General features: G+C 33.6%; 1 protein-coding gene across 2 annotated transcripts in view; it reads right to left on the reverse strand.

The window, feature by feature from the left end:
* Positions 1–5,956, reverse strand: part of LOC118931166 (bile acid receptor-like) — a 36,695-nt gene extending 30,739 nt beyond the window's left edge. Inside the window, exon 1 of one of the 2 annotated variants that reach the window (XM_036923356.2) lies at positions 5,722–5,956. The gene's annotated coding sequence lies outside the window, so the exon portion shown is untranslated. The remainder of the gene's footprint in view (positions 1–5,721) is intronic. The other variant, XM_036923357.2, reaches the window with a different exon arrangement.
* Between the last annotated feature and the right edge of the window lie 15,301 nt (positions 5,957–21,257).

Genomic DNA, 21,257 nt, shown 5'->3' on the forward strand with positions numbered 1-21,257 from the left:
CATAGAAGCCACAGGGCATAAATATGCAAAGAAGTAAAAAGCTAACCTTTTCAAACAATATTGCTTCTCTCTCACTTACCAACTTAACATTTCCCTGTATGGCCCCGGAAGATGACTGGTTAGCCAGAGACGGGTAAGATTCCTCAAGGGAGGAACAACCTAAGACAGGCACAGTCGCAGGGGGGCCATCAGGTGAGAAATTGGGGATCAACAGAGGTGAGGCTTAGAACCTCACCCCCCCTGTTCTGAGAGAAATCTTCTGCATACGTGGATGTTTTATTGCCCTGGTCTAGCTTGGATTAACACATAGTCTACAGGCACACACCTGATCATCTACATTTGCTCTCTTACAACACTAAACTATGTTTTCTACCTTTATCTTGTATCTACCTACCACTTCAGCATTTTATTAAAAATAATAATAATAAAGAGAGAAATGTGGTATCCACATATAAATCAAGTATAAAAATCAAATGAGTATTCATATTTGAACTGACTGTTTAGAGTTCATAATGCATGAGCAAAACCGAAAGTTTCTGTGATGACTGCCCTTGTACTGTTCACTATGTAACTTATTCATTATGTAAGAATTTGTTCTACATGTAAGAACTTGTTTGTTATGCCTCAGAAGATTGGAGACTGACAAAAATTAGGCTTGGGGTGGATTAATGATTGTGCATTGAGCATTGACTCCCCTATACAGAATTTTATTGTCGTTAACAACCATTTGATCAATAAATATGAGAGATGCCCTCACAAAAAAAAAAAAAAAAAAAAAGGGACAGACTTCCAATGGTAAAATAAATAAGTAACCGGGATGTAATGTATAGCATAAGGAATATAGTCAAGATATTGTAACAGCTTGGTAGGGTGATAGCTGGAACCTAGAATTATGTATATAAATGTTCTACCACTGTGTTGTACACTTGAAACTAATGTAATGTAATACTGTGCGTCAACTACCCTTCAATAAAAAATAATTATTTAAAAAAAAAAAATAACGCCCAAAGTAGAATAAAAGGATAAAATACTTTAAAAAAAAAAAAAAGCTAACCATTTCAAACAATAAGGCTTCTCTCTCACTTACCAACTTAACATTTCCCTGTATGGCCCCGGAAGATGACTGGTTAGCCAGAGACGGGTAAGATTCCTCAAGGGAGGAACAACCTAAGACAGGCACAGTCGCAGGGGGGCCATCAGGTGAGATAAAGGGGGATCAACAGAGGTGAGGCTTAGAACCTCACCCCCCCATTCTGAGAGAAATCTTCTGCATACGTGGATGTTTTATGGCCCTTGTCTAGCTTGGATTAACACATAGTCTACAGGCACACACCTGATCATCTACATTTGCTCTCTTACAACACTAAACTATGTTTTCTACCTTTATCTTGTATCTACCTACCACTTCAGCATTTTATTAAAAATAATAATAATAAAGAGAGAAATGTGGTATCCACATATAAATCAAGTATAAAAATCAAATGAGTATTCATATTTGAACTGTTTATAGTTCATAATGCATAAGCAAAACCGAAAGCTTCTGTTATGACTGCCCTTGTAATGTTCACCATGTAACTTACTCACTATGTAAGAATTTGTTCTCCATGTAAAAACTTGTTCGTTATGCTTCAGAAGATTGGAGACTGATGAAAATTAGGCTTGGGGTGGATTAATGATTGTGCATTGAGCATTGACTCCCCTATACAGAATTCTATTGTTGTTAACAACCATTTGATCAATAAATATGAGAGATGCCCTCACACACCCACACACACACACAAAATATATATATATATATATATATATATATATACACACTTCCAATTGTAAAATAAATAAGTAACCGGGATGTAATGTATAGCATAAGGAATATAGTCAAAATATTGTAACAACTTGGTATGGTGATAGCTGGTACCTAGAATTATCATGTATATAAATGTTGAATCACTGTGTTGTACACCTGAAACTAATGTAATACTGTGTGTCAACTACCCTTCAATAAAAAATAACTATCTAAAAAAAAAAAAGAAAAGAATGGCTTTCATAGAACTTAAAAAAAAACTTTCTAAGTCCTTTGTAAATATTTTTCATAGCTCTGTAATATGCTAAACATAAAACATTAATTCTGGTTCTTGACAAATGCAAATAACTATTGATTATTGAAAAAAGTGTTTAATTTTTATACTAAAGCTTAAAAAGCATAATTTGTTATGAGGAAAAATTATTGAAAATTTAAGAGTATCCTTTATGGGAAAACTATTTATTTTTGTTATTTCCTGTGAAAGAACTGCAAAAATAATGCATCTTTGAATAGAGTTAAACAGGAAATCACAGCATAAGAAATCAGAAGTTATCAGAAGAAAATAAAGGTCACTCTAGAATCCATCATCATATTTTATAGCTTTATCTTCTTTATTAGAAGATAATGTTTTCACCCTTAAAAAGAGCCAAAAAAGAAGAAAATGGATTCTAAATCATTTCCAAAGATATACATGACAAACTTCTGAGATTATATTGAAAAACTTTTTACTTTTATTTATTACTCATGTGTTGGATTCATGACTAAGGTTTCTTCGTATATTCATGTAGGTGATTTAAATAGCAATATCTCTGAAATTTGTCTCCTTGATCATCTAATAGGATCCAGTTTCCTTTAAAAGAACTTAAATTTTCCACTGTTCTGACAGCAGTTGTATGGGATGGAGCAGGTGAAGCAAAAGAGGTGCCCCCAGTTAAATTGCAATTTCAGTATGAAGTTTTCCTAAAAAAGTAAGGACTAAAATCAGTAAGATCAGTCCTTTACAGTATAATTTCTGTTCTCCTATATTACAACAAGTCAATTGGCTCTCCACATAAAAAGAATTCTAAATGCTATTGGCTTCATTTGTGTGATAACTTTTTAGCAAAAATCCTGTTTAGTTCTTTCCAAACTTCTCTTCAGAGTCTCAATTAGATTTTAGAAAATTAAAAATGAATGTGAGAACTTGATGTTGTTATTCACCCGTCTTTTAAAAGTGATGCATTTACCTTTAGGCTTCATATAATATTAAATACCTGAAGAAGATTGAAAATTAAAAAGTATTTGGTACTGCTTAGGTATAGACTTTGCTGAGTGAGAGTTCAATTGAGAAATAATATATATCAAACAAGAGGTAGCACATTAAAACAAAACTGTCAATATCCTGACAAAGAAACATATAAATACCTTACAATAATGCCACTGTAAGGGTTCATATCATAAGAAACAATATTTTAAAACCAAGTCCTTCCAATACTGATAAATAAGTGCCCAAAAATATTGTCTAATGCAAACCTTTTTTTGTTGTTGTTTTATTTATTTTTATTTTTTTTATACATTTTTAAAATTAAGGTATTATTGATATACACTCTTGTGAACGTTTCACATGAAAAACAATGTGGTTACTACATTCACCCATATTATTGTGTACCCCCATACCCTACTGCAGTCACTGTCCATCAGTGTAGTGAGATGCTACAGAGTCACTACTTGTCTTCTCTGTGCTATACTGTCTTCCCATGATGCCCCCATACCAGTGTACAAATCATAATACCTCTCAATCCCCTTCTCCCTTCCTCCCCACCAGCCCTCCCCTTTGGTAACCCTTAGTCCCTTCTTGGAGTCTCTGAGTCTGTTGCTGTTCCTTTGTTTTGTTCCTTCAGTTCTGCAAACCTATTTTTATCATATTATGAACTAGTTATATTCCAGGGCGTATATGGGACATACACATCAATAATCCTTTGATTTAAAATACTCCTTTTAAAACATGAAATATTTATCTCTTTTGTATGTTCATAGAAATAGTTGCATTATTTTCTATATAAAATTTTTTACTAAATTAAATTTTTCCACAGACTTTTAAATGTTTAATGGAAGTATTATAATATGTATGTGTAATAAAACAAAACTTTCAGAAATGAAGTGTTTAAAAAATTAGTTTTAAAATACTTAAGTAAATCATTAATAACATACAGAGAAGCATGTAATCAAAAACCTCCTATCCTTGTAAAGTAAAGAGAAAAGTTACAATGGGCCTGGAATGATTCCATTTGTTATCTTTCCTAGTAAATATTTATTTAAAATAAAAATAACTTAGTTAAGAGAGGAGCTTTTATCAAGAGGATCAATTTGGCACGGGCAAAGTCTATATTTTTTCCTTAACAAATATAACTTTATAAAAAAACTATTTTTCACAGATTATGATAGCTACTCTACTGAATAGATGCTTAATTGCATCACCTCTGCCTTAACTGTAATTTGTTCTTAGTAAATGTTAATATATCTAGAACTTTAACAGGAAAAACATTGACTCCTGAGAACTACATCTATATGGTAAATAATTTTACAGTTTTTACATTTTTACTCTTGCAATATATGCCACTTTAATCATGAATAATGTATTGCATGAAACTGATATAACTGAAAAGTAGATTGTTTCACAAGAAAAACATTTTAGTTTTCATAATACCCTCTATTAAAAAATGAACGCTGCTATATGAATATGCTATATGATCCATATTATAAAAAGGTTTTTCATAGCAGGGCTTCTTTGAGCCAAAATTCTCCGAGGTTACTGGAACCAAGAAAAATGAAAAGAATATATTTGAGTAACAATTCAAATTAAGGCTTTTTGATTCTTTTATAAGAATCTATCCTTTAACTTTAGAATACAGGGAGGATTTTATACTGTGAAGTCTTCACAGATAATTGCATGATACAGTTGTATTGAAATGTAATTTACATAACAAAATTCATTCTTTTAAGTTGTAAAATTTCAGTGTTTTTTAGAATATTCACAGAATGTGCAACTGTAACCACCATCTAATTTCAGAGCATTTTTATCACCCCAAAATGAAATCCCATACCCTTAAGCAGTCATTCCCCATTCCCTCATCCCCCAATCTCTGGCAACCACCAATTTCCTATTTCTGTGGATTTGCCTATTCTAGACATTTCACACAAATGTAATCATACAATTTTATATATAATTTTAAATGGAAGAAGTATTTAATTAATACTGTCAAGTAATTTTCACAACTTAGGAAAGATAGAAAAAATATTTAGAAAATTAATGTTTATGAAATTAATATTTTATATACTTCAGAGATATAGAAGTATATTTATGTCTATTTCCATAATAGGAAATAATTTTCATAATTATAACATCAAAACATTTTCAACAGAGGTGTAATTTCCTGAATATACCTTTATCAGAATATATTTCAAGTTGTTTTGAATTCTTAACCAATTGTTTAGTTATAAAAAATAAAGTACATTTTATCAATAAGCTCTTGATTTATAAACATGTTTCATTTTTAAACATAACTGTTAACATTACTGTGAATTGACTTAAGTTATTACATCAAATGTCAACTAAAATACAACTACATTAAAAAGTTGCATTGTCATTCTTTAGGAGAGAATCAAATTACTGTGTAATCTACTTTTCTTAATTAAATTTCTCTATTTTCAGGGGGAAGATGCTTTTTATAATTTAACTATCATATTAACAATAGTTGGGTTATTCAGTTTGGAAAAATTAAATAGATAATGGGAACTAAAGATCTCTAAAAATACCCTTTTTATTAACATCTTACAGTTTAATAATAGTTTAAATCACCAACAAAATTAACATTCATACTTAATTTGGACAGCATAAAATCATAAAAATGTTCTCATTTGAGAGAAGACAAAATACTCACAGTTAAATGATACTGCTAGAGATTGTTCTTTTCCTCACAGAATGAATATAAATACATTTAGCAATGACTTCAACTTCCCAGCTGGAGCAAACTGAGCCATTTCCCTATTTATCAAGGAATGGAGAGGCGGGCACTCTGCATACACTTAGGCTCCAGACACTCCACAGAGCAGTGTTTCAGCTCTATCTGAGACAAACTTCCCACACAATCCTCTCCTGGGTCAAAACAAGGGCAGTTACAAGCTGACATAAATCAAATAATAACCAGATCTTCAAGGATAGAGGCCTTTGGTCACAGTATCCCAGAATTCCTTTTGTTTACTTAATAAATATTTTGTTTTCCTGATTGAATTTGACATTCTCTCATTTTGGTTACAAAACATTGGTCTCTACAAACCACTAGGTGATAAATTCAGGAAAGAAAAAGCACTTATTAATTCAAACTAATATAGGTGCTGTAATAATTCAACTTGAAGTTTATCTTTGCAGTATCTACCCATAAAAGGAATTTTTAAGCCAATTAGAAGTGTGAATAATAATTCATAGACTGGTACAATGTTAAATGTGTACAAAACATTTAGTCTAGCCCTCTCATTTTTTGGCAAAGAAAAACTGCAACAATAATAGTCCTTGTTCAAGTTCTCATAGCTAGTTAGTAGCAGATGAAACTGAAAGTCCAAGCCACTGAACAGGATACATAAATAACTTCATTATGATTTTTATTTAATGTCACTTACACAAACAAAGTCTGTTGTATACCAGGCTCAAAGTCTCATGCCTTTAAGGCATTTCTGCAGAGACTTGCTTACAATTGTATTCCACCACTAAACTCTGTTACTCCTGGTCACACTTCCTCTGACCTGATGACTCACCTATTTCATGTAACTCTAGGCTCTGGTCTCTGTCCTGCCTAGTTCTACTTTCACATTAGCATGGCACAGCTTCAGTATACACCTCTACCTTTCCTGGATCTGATCTTAGACCAAATCCAGTTTCTGACTTTGCAACTACTGTACTGACGCTGAATTCTTCAAGGGTTCTCATCTACTACTGGGCCAAATTCATGATAAAATCTGCAAGCTTTGCCACATGGAGTTTTGTTTGCTTTTACAGATGTAGGACCCATTATTTAAAAATTTTTAATCAGTGACCCAAAGAATAACAATCACAGATTTAAAATTCATCTCAGTTGATTCTAAAGTATTCCAAAAACAGTCTCTAAATTATATCTTATAACAAGTGACACTTTACTAGCAAACTTACATTGAAAAGAAACAAAACAAACATATCACATTTGATATTTTTCAAAAACAATGCTTAACTTCTAAATACCAGGACCATTTGTTTCTTAAGGGAGCATATTTTTAAAAGAACTTCAGCTCTTTCGTGTTAGTGCACAAATGTCAGAGATAATTTGTAAATTATTCTTTATTATTTTTGTTTTTTTAAATGAGGTATAATTGACATGTAGTAATCCATTAATTTCAGGTGTACAGCACAATTATTTGATATTTGTATTTATTATAAAATGATATCAGTTTAAGTCTAATTAACATTGGTAACTATACATAGTTAAAAATAACTTTTCTTGTGATGAGAACTTTTAAGATCTACTCTCAGCAACTTTCAAATATGCAATACAGTATTATTGACTATAGTTGCTATACTGCACATTACATTCCCATGATTTATTTATTTTATAAATGGAAGCTTCTACTGTCTGAGCCCCTTTGCCCATTTCACCTGCCCCTCTACCCCCCAGCCTCTGGCAACCACCAATCTGTTCTCTATCTGTGAACTTGGTTTTTGGTGGGTTTTTTGTTTTAGATTCCACATGTAAGTGAGCTCATGTAGAATTTGTCTTTCTCTGTCTGCCTTATTTCACTTAGCATAATGTGCTCAACTCCCACGTATGTTGTTGCAAATGTCAAAATGTCATGCTTTCTAATAGCTAAATAACTATATATGTCATTTTACATATATGTATCACATTATCTTTAACATCCATCCATTGATGAACATGAACACTTAGATTATTTACTTATCTGGGCTATTATAGATAATGTGGCAGTGAATATAGGGGTGCCTAGGAAATGCAAATTAAAACCACAATGAGATACCACCTCACACCAGTTAGGATGGCTAACACTGAAAAGACTAGGAGCAACAAATGCTGGCGAGGATGCAGAGAAAGGGGAACCCTCCTACACTGCTGATGGGAATGTAAATTAATTCAACCATTGCGGAAAGCAATATGGATGTTCCTCAAAAAACTAAAAATAGAAATACCATTTGACCCAGGAATTCCACTACTAGGAATTTACCCAAAGAAAACTATTTCTCAGATTCAAAAAGACATATGCACCCTATGTTTATTACAGCACTATGTACAATAGCCAAGATATGGAAGCAACCTAAGTGTCCATCACTGGATGAATGGATAAAGAAGATGTGGTACATATACACAATGGAATATTATTCAGCCATAAGAAGAAAACAAATCCTACCGTTTGCAACAACATGGATGGAGCTAGAGGGTATTATGCTCAGTGAAATAAGACAGGTGGAGAAAGACAAGTAGCAAATGATTTCACTCATCTGTGGAATATAACAACAAAGCAAAACTGAAGGAACAAAACAGCAGCAGACTCACAGACTCCAAGAAGGGACTAGTGCAAAGGGAAGGGATGGGGGAGGGCAGGTGGGGTGGGAGGAGAAGAGGATTGAGGGGTATTATAATTGGCACACATGGTGTGCATGGTGATCATGGGGAAGACAGTGTAGCACAGTGAAGACAAATAATGACTCTGTGGCATCTTACTACGCTGGTGGACACTGACTGCAGTGGGATGTGGGGGGGACTTGATAATATGGGTGAATGTAGTAACCACAATGTTGATTATGTGAAACCTTCATAAGAGTATATATCAATGATACCTTAGTAAAAAAAATATACATAGGGGTGCCTATATTTTTTCAACTTAGTGTTTTCTTTTTCTTCAAATAAATACCCTCAAGTGGGATTGCTGAATCATATGTTTAATTTTTTGAAGAACCTCCATACCATTTTCCATAGTGATTATACCAATTTATATTCCCACCAACAGTGCACAAGGGTTCCTTTTCTCCACATCCTCACCAACACCAATTTCTTGTTTTTTCTGATGCTAGCTGTTCTAACAGGTGTGAGGTGCTATCTTATTGTGGTTTTGATTTGCATTTCCCTGATGATCTTTTCATGTACCTGCTGTCCATCTGTATATCTTCTTTGAAAAAAAATGTCTATTTTTTATCCTCTGCCATTTTTTAATTGGATTATTTGGGTTTTTGCTATTGAATATATGAGTTCTTTATATATTTTGGGTATTAACCCCTTATCAGATATATAATTTGCAATTATTTTCTCCATTCAGTAGGTTGCCTTTTCATTTTGTTGATGATTTCTTTTTAGTTTGATGTAGTCCTACTTGTTTGTTTTTGCTTTTGTTACCTTTGCTTTTAGTATCATATCCAAAAAATCATCGTCAAGACCAATGTCAAGTAGCTTACCACCAATGTTTTCTTCTAGGAGTTTTACAAATTATCTGTACCATTTAAATAATTCCCAATTTTAACCTTTATTTATAAACAGAATTATTAGTTTCTCTATTCAGATTTTATATCTTCAAATGCTCAGTGATCCAGACTTTTCATTAATTCATATCATCTTGATCACTCGCACCCTCAATCCCACACTGATCATATCTGAGATATTACAATACATTGACAGTTGGTTTCCTTATTTAGTTTTACAAAGAATAATTCATTCAGACTTTATGGTTAGAAAATTTTACATGTATTTCCCTGGTTTATAATGACACCCTAGACTTACTGTGATGTTAACACAGTACTAATTAATATTTTGAAATAAGGAAAGAAGAACATATATTTAAACTTTACACAGGCTACTGTCACCTAAGCATTCTATTTATTATCACATAGTTCAATAAGCATAAATAGTGAAATTTCTTGAAGTTTATTATTTTTATTCAGTCAATCAATACATGGCTAGCCTAGATATAGATAAATAGGATATGCTATTTAAAATAAATATTAACATTGTTACCTTATCAATACATGCCATTTAAAATAAATATTAGCATTGTTACCTTATCAGTAACAAGCACTCTAAAGAATTACAAGTCTAATTACAAGTCTAACCTACTTGTTTGCTGTAAAGTTCAGAGCCTCATTAGTGAAGCCTCTTGAGGTGACATCCAAGCCAAGATGTAAAGGATGATAAAAAGCAAATCGCAGGAAGAGCTGAGGGATCAATGTTTTAGTGGGAACAACCCACTATTGTATGTTGGCCTGTGTAACATTGAAAGAAGGCCGGGGTAGTGAATGGTGAGGGAAGACAAGATTTGGACAAGATGAAATACATTTTATTCTGGAGAGGAAATATAAACCAGATTGCAAGAGCCTTACAGAGAAGTCTGAATTTTATTCTGGGTATAAGAGGAAATCATCGAAGGATTCTAAGCAAAACATGTATAATCTTAAGTATATATTTTATTTTCTTAATTGGGATTTTTTATTAAGATCATTATAGATTCACTTACAGTTGTACGAAATAGTACAGAGAGGTATGTCTTCTGCTTAATCCAATTTTCCCCAACAGTAATATTTTGCAAAACTCTATAGTACACTACCATAACCAGGATATTGACATTTATACAAACCACCCATCTTATTCAGATTTCCCCAATTTTACTTATTCTCATTTTTGCATGACTATTAAATTCTACACAGTTGTATCACTAATAGGTTTATGTATCCATCATCACAGTCAAGACGTTGGATAGTTCCAACATCATCAGAATCCTTCCTGTCACACTGTTTTAACTACAACCACCTTCCTCTTTCCCTTTCCCCATTTCCAGTCTCTGGTGACCACTAATTTGTTCTCCATTTCTGAAATCTTGTCATTTCAAATGTGTAATAGATTTCACATTATTTTAGGTTGGTCCTTATTTTAACTCAACATGGTTCCTTGGAGATTGATCCAAGTTGTTGCATATATCAATAGTCCACTCATTTTTGTTGTTGAGTAATATTCTATGGTTATGGGTGTACCATAATTTAACCAGTTTAAGCACTTAATCACTGAGGGGGATATGGGTTGATTCCATTTTCTGGCTACTACAAATAAAGTTGCTATGAACATTCATTTACAGGTTTATGTGTGAACATACATTATTATTTCTCTGGGGTAAATGCCCAAGAGTATAATTACTGGGTTTTATGATGTTTGTATTTTGTCTTCTAAGAAACTGCCAAACTTCTCCAGAATGGCTGTACAATTTTACAATTCTACCTGCAATGTATGAATGATCCAGTTTCTCCGCATCTTTGCCAGAATGTGGTATTGTCACTATTTTTATTTTAGCCTTTCCAACAGATGTGTAATGATATCTCATGATTTTAATTTGCATTTCCCTGATGGCTAATCATATTTGATATCTTCTCATGTGCTTATTTGTCACCTGTATATCTCTTTGAAGAAATGTCTGCTCATGTCTTTTCCCCATTTTTTATTGAGTTATCTTTTCTCTGTTGAGTATTAAGGGTTCTTTATATATTCTAATATTAGTCTTTTGTTGCATATGTGGTTTGCAAATATTACTTCCCAATCTGTAGTATATATTGGCATCCTCCTCACAGGGTCTTTTGCAGAACAGAAGTTTTACTTCTTTTGATGAAGTATAATTTATCAATTTATCCTTTTATGGATTGCACTTTAAGTTTTAAGTCCAAAAACTCTTCATCTATCTCTAGATCCTGTTTTTTCTTTTCTAAAAGTTTTACATTTCAAGTCTCACATTTAAGTCTATGGCTGATTTTTAGTTAATACTTTTGTACGGTAGGAAGTTTAAATTATGGTTCATTTTTTTGTCTATGGATATTCAGTTACTCCAGCACCATTTGTTGAATAGGCGATCCCTCCTCTGTTGAATTACTTTTGCACCTTGTCAAAATTTGGTTTGCCATATTTCTGTGGGTCTATTTCTGGGTCTCTGTTCTATTAATTTATGTGTCTATCTCTCTAACATCACACCACACTAAGTTGATTGCAGTAGCTATCGAGAAATCCTTGATATTGCATGGAGGGATTCCTTCCACTTTGCCATTCTTTGTCAAGATTTTTTTAGTTATTTTAGACCTGGACCTTTTCAAATAAATTTCAAAATAGGCTTGTCTATTTCTACAAAAAAAACCTTACTGAGATTTTTATAAAAATTGTATTAAACCTATTGATAGTTTGAGAAGAATTGACATCTTTACTATGTTGAGTCTTTCAATCCATGAACATGGTATATCTCTCGATTTATTTAGGTCTTCTTTGATTTCTTTCATCATAATTTTCAGCATAAAAATCCTGTACATGCTTTGTTAAGATATTCCTAAGTATTTCATTTTCTTTGGAGTAATGTAAATGATATTGTTTTTAATTTCAGTTACTTCATGTTCATTGTTTGTATAGAAGTATACCTTGGAGATATTAAGGGTTCAGTTCCAGACCGCCTTGATAAAGTGAATATCACAATAAAGCAAGCCAAATGGATTTTTTGGTTTCCCCATGTATATAAACTTATTTTTTCACTATATTCTAGTCTAAAAAGTGTGCAATACCATTATGTCTTTAAAAAAATGTAATATACCTTAACTAAAAAACACTTTATTGCCAAAAAATGCTAAGTATCATCTGAGCTTTCAGAAGTCATAATCCTGATGACAGATCACTGTAATAAATATAATAGTAATGAAAAATTTGAAAATATTGTTAGAGTTTCCAAAATGGACATAGAGACATGAAGTGAACAAATGCTGGTGGAAAAATGGTGCCAATAGACTTGCTCAACAGAGAGTCACCATAAACCTTCAATTCATAAAAAACACAATATTTGTGAAGGGCAATAAAATGAGGTATGCATGTATAGAAATATGATCGCATTTTTTGTATTGATTTTGTATCCTGCAACCTTGCTAAATTCATTTACTAGTTCTAAGTTTATTTTGTTATTCTTGGAATTTTCTATGTAGACAATCATGTCATCTGCAAATAGAAATAGGTTTATTTCTTCCTTTTATTTCTTTTCCTTTTTTTTTCTTTTTTTTACCTTATTGTAATGGCTAGAACTTCTGACACTATGTTCAATAAGAGTGGTGAGAGCAGACACCCATACCTCATTCCCAATCTTAGGGAGAACGCATTTAGCTTTTCACCATTAAATGTGATGTTAACTGTATGATTTTTATAGATGCTTTTTATCAAGTTGAGATAATTCTCCTTTACTCCTAACTTGCCAAGTGAATTTTGTTTTTTAATAACTCTGGATACTGTATGGGGGATACATTGGAGGAGAACAAGAAAACAAGTGAGGTTACCAGTTAGGTGACTGTCACAGTACTCCAAGTGAACAATCGTGGTAGCCTATATAAGGATGACAGTAGTGATTTGGACTAGGAGAGAAGTGGGCAGATTCAAGATGGCTTGCTACAGACTCTGTAGGATTAGCTGATGGATTGGATGGTTAGAGTAAGAAACTGCATTTGGCTGCAAATAATAGAAAACTCTACAATAACTTAAGTAAAAGGTTTTCTCCCACATATAACAATAAGTCTGAATGTAAGCAGTCCAGAGCTAGTACAGTAGTTCTGCTGAGGTCATCAGCGTCTCAAGATACTTCTATTCCTTGCTTTCTCATCATTAGCATGTAGCTTGGAAACATATAGTCACAAGTTGGATGCTATACTTCCAAGTAGCACAGTTGAGGTCCAGTAAGGAAGATAGAGAAAAAAACTGCAAAGATTTCCTTTTAGTGAGTCTTTATGCAGAAAGTTGAGCACTTCTAGAAAGATTCTATATCACCTTGATCAAAACTATGTCACTGGCACTCAGCTGCAAGGGAGGCTAGGACATGAGTATTTCATTTTCTAGTCTCTATAGCAGAGAGAGGCAAGAGAAGTTTATTGCAATGGTTGTTAAGTGAACCAACTCAAAGTATATGCCACATTAGGGATGATGAAGAATAAGGAATCATGGTTGGCTCCCAGGTTTCTGACTGATGAATTATATTGCAGTTTATAAGATGCATAAGTGTGGAAAACAAATACAATTCTAATAGAAAATCAATATTTCAACTTTGCGCATGTTGAGATTAAAATGTTTATGAAACATCTAGAATATCAAGCAGATAATTAGATATATGAGGTTGGAATTTAGAGACATCAATGCTGGAGGTAATAATCTATAAGTTTTCAGGATATTGGTGGTATTTAAAGGCATCAATTAAAGTCAATATAAGATCCCCTAGAAAGAAAAAAGCAGTGGGATATGGAATAAGGAACTCCAATATAAGTGTTGGTTTAAGAAAAGTGAACTTGCAAAACAGACTTAGTAGTAAAAAGGTAAAAAACAAAAAAAAATAAAAAGCACCAAGAAATTAAGAGAGACATGTTTCATGGAGAAGGTGCTCAACAGTGTGGAAGTCTATTGAGAAGCTAAATAAGAGTAAAAAATAAAAAATTTCTATTGAATTCAGCAGCATGGAAGTTATTGATTATTGTATTACAGAGTCAAGAAACAAAAAAAAAATCCATTTAAATCCAAATCCAAATATCTTTTTTTTTTCTTCACACAGCAGAAAGTCTGAATGTCAGCAGCTAAAGGCACTAGTTGGCAACTGAATGTCGGAGCCTGCTTCTCTGTGATTCCCTTGAACTTTCTCTCATGACTGCAAGGTGTCATTGTTCTGGGCCTATGTATATATCAGGGAAAACAAAAACAAAGATGTAGAGCCAGGAACATATGTCCTTTCATCAAGACTAGAAAAACTTTCCAAGAACTGAGTCTCCAGAATTCTTTTGCATCCCATTAGTCAGAGCTATGCCACCCTGAACTGCAAAGGAAGTTCTGTGAAGGTGAGAGTTTAATTTTTCTAGCCTCTATAGTGAAGGTGGACAAAGGAAAAAGGGGTTAGGAATAGATGGTTTAAACCAAAAGTGATGACCTTAACAACAGCGTTAGTGGTGTGGTGACAATGAAACCAGATTACAGGGGATTAGAATGAATGGGAGGTGCAGTAGCAAAATAGAAGCATTTCCTATTCGTTTGGCTAGAAATTAAGCTGCAAAGAGGAGCAAAGAAGTAGGACGGTGTCTAGACTGGGTTGTAAGGTCCAGGGAGGTTTTTTGTTTTATTTTTGTTGTTGTTTTTAATGGGAAGCAGTACACCATGAATGTACATGATAGGAATAATCACAAGTGAAGAAGGGAGAGAGAGAGACTAATGGTACAGAGAGGCAAGGAAATGAAAAAAAAAGATTCCAAACACCTCAAGCCCATGGGTTCTGGCCTACTTGTGCTCTTCCTTTCCTGACCACCTGTCTATGGATTTTTCTCTTGCTTAGCCAGCCTCCAAAATGCACTAATTCCTCGTAATAAATCCCTTAAAAATCCCTGGTTCTGCTTCTCTGATTGAATCCTGACTGATATAAAATTTGATCCTTGAAAAAGGAAGAAAGTTATGCACTCATTTCTATGAAAGTAAGGAGGAAGTGACCAACCTGGAGAGATGAATTGAAGACTTCCAGAGTGAGATTCACTTAAACTGACTTGTGAAGAATTGTTAACAATTGAGAAGACAAGGCGGAAGTGGAAGCAGTGGTGAGCTACTAAGCCAGCTCACTGGAGAAAACAAACATAATTTGTAGTGTTTGATAATATCTCTGGTGTCTATACTCCCACCATGGCCAAATTCAAGCTACCAGTATATCACAGGACATGGAGTTATCCAAAACTGCACACAATTGGCTTTCAAAATCCGTATGAGTTCACACCACTAAGTGAAACGTGTAGGTGGAACAACATGTACTATAGAAAAATAAATATGAAACTTCTTTCTTCCACAGTACACTTCATCATGGAAAGAAGATCAGTGACCCCCTTCCCCACCCAGTTGTCATTGCAGGAGACATTTATAAAAGAGCAAAGCTTAGGAGCATAACTGCAGTTTTTGGCAGCATGCCAATAATGAACACCATAATGATTAATTCAACTAAAAAACTTCTAGACATTATCCTATAGAGGTAGATAATGTTATTTGCTGAGATATATGACAAGTAAATGCAGAGATGTGATTAAAACCCTACACAGCCTGAAGAGAATGCTTTTTCCACTACAGAATGCTTCCTCACTACCATATCCTATTGTAAGAACTAAACCAAGAGACCAGAACATGTAACACCTGGAAAATCCTTACACACCCCCATTATCTAGAATCAAATTTTTGAGAATCTCTGTAGTAAGATTAAAATACCCACTTGGTTTTCCAGTTATTTTAAAGCCAGTCTTTAACCCATACATCTATAGCTAATTTATTTCTTAATAAGGGTGAAAATTTGATAAGAAAGAAAATTTACCAATACTATTCAATGAGAAAGAATAGTCTCTTCAACAAATAGTGCTAGGTCAGCTAGATATTTGCATGCAAAAGTGTGAAGTTGGACGTCTACCTCACACCATATAAAAAATAATTCAAAAATGGGTCAATGCTAAATAGACATTTTTCCAAAGACATACAGATGGTCAATAGGCACATGAAAAGATGCTCCACATAGCTAAATTATCAGGGAAATGCACATCAAAACCTCAATGAGATATTACCTCACACCAGTCAAAATGGCCACTATCCAAAAGTCAAGAAATAACAAGTTGTTGGCAAGGTTGTGGAGGAAAGAGAATTTTTCACTGTTGGTGGGAATGTAAATTGGTGCAACCACTATCAAAAGCAGTATGGAAGTTCCTCAAAAAACTTAAAATAGAAATACCATATGACACAGTAATTCCACTTCTAGGAATTTACCTGAAGAAAACAAAATCCCTGATTCAAAAATACGTATGTACCCCCTATGAACCCCTATGCTTATTGTCACATTACTTACAATAGCCAAAACATGGAAGCAACCAAAGTGTCAATCAATAGATAAATGAATAAAAAGGCAACACATATATACAATGGAATATTATTATGCCATAAAAAAGAAAGAAGCCCTGCCATTTGTGACAACATGGATGGTCCTAAAGGGCATTGTACTAAGTAAAATAAACAAGACAGAAAAAGATAATACCATATGATCTCACTTATATGTGAAATACATAACAAAACAAAACAAAACAAAGAAAACAGCAGTAGACTCATAGACACCAAGAAATGACTGGTAGTTGCCATGAGGATGGGTTTGGGGTGGGTGGGTGAAATAGGTAAAGGGGATAAAGAAGCACAAAATCTCAATCATACTATAAATTAGTCATGAGGTTGGTAGTACAGCATAGATAATATAGTCAGTAGTTCTGTAACATCTTTCTATGTTGATAGTAACTACACTAGCTGGGGTGAGGATTTAATAATGTATATAACTATTAGATCACTGTGTTGTGTACTTGAAACCAATATAATATTATCAACTATACTTCAATTAAAAAAAATCTTTTTAAACTAACCATTAGGAGATTCCAGTTCTTCTCAACACCAGAAAAGACATATAACCCAATTAAAAACCTGCACAGATTTCTCCAAAGAAGAAATACAGTGGCCAACAGGCACATGAAAAAATGCTTCACATTGCTAATCATCAGGAAAATACAAATCAAAACCTCAGTGAGACATCACCTCATACCAGTCAGAATGGCCTCTATCTAAAAGACAAGAAATAATAAATGTTGGTAAGGATGCAGAGAAATGGGAACCCTCCTACACTGTTGGTGGGAATATCAGTTGGTGCAATCACTGTGGAAAGCAGTCTGGAAGATCCTCAAAAACTAAAAATAGAAATACCATTCAATCCAGTAATTCCACTTCTAGGAATTTACCTGAAGAAAACAAAATCCCTGATTTGAAAAGACATATGCACCCCTATGTTTATCACCACACTATTTACAATAGCCAAGATATGGAAGCAACCAAAGTGTCCATCAAAAGATAAATGGACAAAGAAGCGGTACAGATACACAATGGAATATTCAGCCATAATAAGAAAAGAAATCCTTCCATTTGCAACAACATGGATGGATCTAGAGGACATTATGCTCAGTAAAATAAGCCAGGCAGAGAAAGACAAATACCATATGATTTCATTTATTTGTGGCATATAAAAACAAAGCAAAATAGAAAGAACAAAACAGCAGTAGACTCATAGACACTGAGAAGTGACTAGTGGTTACCAAGGGGAAGGGTTGGGGCAGTTGTGAGGTGTGGGGAGGGGAATAAAGCACAATAATTCACAATCACAATGTAAGTTGGTCACAGGAATGTTAGTACACCATGGAGAATATAGTCAATGATTCTGTAACATCTTTCTGTGTTGATAAATAGTAACTGCACTGGAGGTGAGGATTTCATAATATGGGTAACTGTTGAACCACTTTGTGGTACATTTGAAACAAATATAAGATTGTATATCAATGATACTTCAAAAAAAAAAAGAGAGAGAGAGAGAGATTCCGGTTCAAGATGGCAATAGGAGGACCCTGGGCTCCCATCCTCTTACAGACACACCAAATCTGCAGCTACCTGGGGAGCAACTTCTCAAAAAAAAACCTGGTAACTATTTGAGCAATTCTTATGCACGTGGTGAAAGAGAGAAGGCACACATCGAACCAGGAAGAAAGGTTAAGTTATCTACTAAGAAGAAAGAATCATAATGCCACTAGACTAGTCATCTGTAAACAAACGAAACTAAACAACAATTGAGTCAGGAAAAAAGGATAGCATCTCAATAATGCCATATCCAGCCAAGTTATTATTCATCCAAATAAAGATATTCAATGACAGATGACAAAGCAGAGTCTTTCTACTAAACCCTCTGAGGAAAATACTTGGTAGTCTAGATAAAATATGAATGAACTCAAATTAAGAAGTCAATTCAGAGGAGCAGTAACAAGAATAGGAATAAGTGATGAGTGACAAGCCTTGCCATATGAACAGATTCATTCATTCATCCATACATTTGTGGGCCTAACACAACTCAACACAGTTCTTGACAGTGGGGATTCTGCAGTGAGTAAGAGACAAGAATTAAATCTTAAGGAATATAATCTGTCTGGGAATAAATAACATAATGTTAATTAAGGATGACTGAAACATATAATGATACTTAAATAAATACTAAAATATGCCCACAAAGCCTAAGAAAAGGAAGTGGGGAGGAATGAATGCATTCAGAAAGTCTCATGGGGAGAGAAATGGCAAAACGTGTTTTAATTGCAGATCTCAGCTGTGGTGAGTTAAGCCTAAAAATGGCCCACCAACATTTCTTGCCCTGATCCCCAGGACTGAGAATATGATAGGATATCATGTATGTGATTATGTTATCTTACATAAACGCATTTTGCAGAAGTAATAAAGGTTACCAATCAGTTGACTTTAAGTTAATCAAAAGGAAGATCATCAGGGTAGACCTAATTCTAATCACATGAGCTCTTTAAAAGCAGGGAGTTTTCTCTAGCTGGTGGCTGAAGAGGAAGTCAGATAGATTCAAAGCACAAGAAGGGTTTGATGCACTGCTGATGACTTTGAAGGTGGAAGGGAGAACCCGCAATAACTGAAGAGTAGCTTCTAGTTGCTGAAAGCAACTCCTGGCCAACAGCCAACACATATATGAAGACTTTAGTCCTATGTGTGCAGAGAACTGTATTCTACCAACAATGTGAATGGGACTGGTAATGAATTCTTCCCAAAGTCTCCAGATAAGAGCCCAGCATGTCCAACACTTTGATTTCCATCTGTGAACCTCTAAGCAGAGACTCCAGCTGCTCCACCTTCTGTACACAGAAGCTAATCAATTTGAGCTAATCAAGGGGTATTGTTTTACATTGCTATATTTGTGGTAATTTGTAATGCAGAAATACAAAACTAATACATCAGCTTCTGAAAGCATTAACTGATACTTGATTTTTATTACATACTTTGATGCTTTTGACTAATAATTTTATAACTTAAATTTAGTAACAGTTTGTAGTAAGCTAATAGCATCCATATAAACTGAAATAAATAATGAAGAAAATAGTGTATTTGGAAACGTTTTGTAGCCTTAGAGTGGTATACAATCTATAGAATTGTGTACACAGCTTCAGGAAATGCATACAGAGCATTACTTAGTTTATTGATTCAGTGTCAATACAAGTTAATGGAAAGTGGAACTAAGTGACTGTGAAGCTTTTTCACTGAAAATCTATATTTAACACAGAAAAATGTTATATGCCTTTTATAGAGATTTTCCTTGTTCATAAACTTTTCTTATGCTTTAAAAAAAGCTTAACCATTAAAATAAAACAAAAAAATGAAAAAGTATTAAAGTAATAAAAAGTGTTAGAGGCAGCAATGCCAGGGTCATCCATATTTATTTGACCATCTATCAGTGTGAATAGCCCTTGTAGAAATGAATGGTTTTATCAATATTCTCAGAGAAACATTTAGTATCATGTAAGATCTATTGCCGCCAACTTTGAAAGTTTGGTTTTCTTGCCCTGGGATACCACTTCTCTTAGAGTTCTGACACAGAGAATCAATCAAAAGCATATATTATCTAGAGCAGCTCTGTACATTAGAAAAAAGAAAAAGAAATTTGGTTGACTGACAGTGATTTGTTTGTAGCATTCCATGAAATGATGCAGAATTAACTAATGAATTAATAAAGACATTAGACCCATCATTTTTTACTTTTGGCTTAAGAGTAGTCCCTGAGGCACTAAAGGAACACCATCCATTAATGTGTAAGTAGGTTGAGGAAAAAAAGGAACATTCCCAAAGAGCTTAACTTACTCTCAAGGAGAATTTACTAACTCATTCATTCATTCATTCATTCATTCAGTTCTCTGTAATCTGTCCTTGCGTACTCTGTAATCTGTAAAGCACCTTTAGATGTACTTTAGTATTTAAAAAGCAGGACAATTGACTTGTCCATTTTTCTATGTGTTCTATTGATTCTTTTTTGGCGGTTGCAAACTCTTCAAGGATTTCATTCTTATAAGACATTTAGACAATCTGTTTTCACTCTCCAAACTTTCTGAAATTAATAAAAATAGTTTTAAAATGAAAATAAATCAGTCAATGACCCAAAGATAAAACTAAAATCATAAAACTCTTAGAACAAAACACAGGGATAAATTGTCATGATCTTGGATTTGGGAATGGTTTCTTAGATATGACATCAAAAGCATAAGGAACAAAGGAAAATATAAATAAATCGGACTTAATCAAAAAACTTGTGCTTCAAAGAACATTACCAAAAAGATTTTTAAAAATCTACAGATTGGGAGAAAATATTTGCATATCATCTATCTAGTATCCAGAATATATAAAGAACTCTTACAACTAAACAAAAAAAAAGCCAATTAAAAAATGGACAGAGGAGTTGAATAGACATTTCTCCAAAGAAAATATGTAAATAGCCAACAAACACATGAAAAGATGAACATCATTAGTCACTAGGGAAA

Source organism: Manis pentadactyla, chromosome 4 (assembly GCF_030020395.1).
Source record: "Manis pentadactyla isolate mManPen7 chromosome 4, mManPen7.hap1, whole genome shotgun sequence".
Taxonomy (NCBI): Eukaryota; Metazoa; Chordata; class Mammalia; order Pholidota; family Manidae; genus Manis; species Manis pentadactyla.